We start from the raw sequence: 2,259 nt of genomic DNA, 5'->3' as shown, positions 1-2,259 counted from the left end.
GAATTGATGCTTTTGAACTGTGGTGTTGGGGAAGACTCTTCAAAGTCCCTTGGACTGCAAGGAGATCCAACCAGTCCATCCTAAAGGACATCAGTCCCGGGTGTTCATTGGAAGGACTGATGCTGAAGCTGAAACTCCAATACTTTGGCCACCTGATGTGAAGAGCTGACTCATTGGAAAAGACCCTGATGCTGGGAAAGATTGAGGGCAGGAGGAGAAGGGGACAACAGAGGATGAGATGGTTGGATTACATCACCGACTTAATGGATATGAGTTTGGGTAAACCTCAGGAGTTGGTGATGGATAGGGAGGCCTGGCATGCTGTGGTTCATGGGGTCGCAAAGAGTTGGACACGACTGAGCAACTGAACTGAACTGAGGTACCTATGACAGGCCAGGACCCCAGAGAATGCTGCCCAGCTAGAAACAGTACCTTTCTGGAGGCTCTTCAGGTGAAGGAGGAAGCTGCCAAGTAGAATGTTAACTCTGTGAAAAAGGTCTCAGACCCACTGCTGTGAGGGGTCTGAAGCTTGCTGGGGGGCCCACAGAGAGCTGACTCATTCAGGTTGGAGTCACCAGGGCAAGGAAAGCCTCTTGGAGGAGGTGGCATTTAATATGGGCTTTGCAGGCAGAAGAGGAAAGGGAGAGGATCCACAACTTAGTAGTGCGGACTAGAGTCTGGAGCTTCTCTTTTCTCACCTCTGCTGGGAAGGCTAGCAATGATGCCCTTTTCCTTTGTGGTTGTAAAGATTAATTTATTGTATGTGGAAGAATCTGGCACATACTACATTTAACTCTGAATTGCAGGTAAAGCAAAAGCATAAGTGGGTGTGTGGGCTGAGTTGTGAGAGGTAACTTTGGAAAAGAAGTCTGCTTGTGTTGACAGTGCTGATCTCTGGGAACTAGAGTTTCTTGGGTAATGTTTACTTTTCTGTTACTATCCTGTTAGATGTTGGTTAAAGAGTTTATAATGAACACCTTATTTATATAATGGTTAAAAAGTTCTTTGTGAAAAGAAAAAAAGCTACTGTGTTCTGTCACTTAAAAAATTCAAACCTAGAGAAAAGTATTAAAAATGTTGAAAGAAATCCCACAGACCCTTCACCCAGATTCACTTGTTAACATTTTGCTATACTTGCACTCCCTCTCGCTACATATGAATGCATACATTTTTTGCGCCATTCCAGAGTAGGTTGCAAACATCATGCCTGCAATTATTTCAGCACATATTTCCCAAGAACAAGGGCAGTTTCTTACATAATCAGGTACAATTTAAAAGAAACAACAGGTTTAACATGGAAACGATGCTATTATCTTTTTTTTTTAACAATGTTATTATCTAACATACAAATTTTTCTGTCTCAATATTGCCCTTTATAGTAATTCTGTGTACCCCAAGATCCAATCCAGGACCACGTAGGCATTTAATTATCGTGTCTTTTTAGTCACGTTTAATCTGCAACAGCTCCTCAGCTTTTCTGTCTTTCACGACAGACATTTTTGGAAGTGTACAGACACGTTATTCCGTAACGTGTTCCTTAGTTGGGTACGTCCGATGGTTCCTCACGATCAGATCAATTTTATGCGTTGCGGGGACTGGATGGTGATGCTGTGTCCTTCTCAGCACAGCACTGCGGGAGGTGTGCGATGAATGTCAGCGTCTTGTTATCGACGTTAACGTGAACGTTAATGTGGTTAAGGGTGGTGTGGCAGAGTTTCTTTGCTACAGAGTTACTATTCGCTCCCTCCTTTTAATTATCAAGGAATTTGTGGCTATTTTGGGGAAAGTCCTCGAATGTCCTTCCAATTTCATGGGACAAAAAAAAAAGCGAGGTTTTCCCTTTAGGAAATAGACACCTCTTAGCTTGCGGAATAGATCCAGCTTCGAGTCTCCGTCAGCACCAGCCTTTGTCAATAAAGTTACGTGAACTTGAACCTTTCCGGAAGGGCGGAGCCGGCCCGGCCGCAAGGCATTTAGGGAATTGTAGTCGCCCTGGAAGTTTGCGGCTCAACACCGCCCAGCGGTCTTGGGGAAAAGAGCCAGAAGCCGCAAAAGGGAGGGCACAGAGGGACCTAGCGGAGGTGCCCTGGGACGCCGCGCGAGCATTATGGGAATGGTAGTTCGCGGGCGCGACTCTGCGGCGTCCAGCCGCGCCCCGCGCAGGATAAGCGGACCACTATACCCGACAGGCCGCGCGCGCGCGGGGGCAGGGGAACCCGGACCGGGCCTCCGACAAATCAAATCGAAGGAAAGAAACTG

Source organism: Odocoileus virginianus, chromosome 23, assembly GCF_023699985.2.
Source record: "Odocoileus virginianus isolate 20LAN1187 ecotype Illinois chromosome 23, Ovbor_1.2, whole genome shotgun sequence".
Classification (NCBI taxonomy): domain Eukaryota; kingdom Metazoa; phylum Chordata; class Mammalia; order Artiodactyla; family Cervidae; genus Odocoileus; species Odocoileus virginianus.
This window is presented reverse-complemented; position numbering follows the sequence as displayed.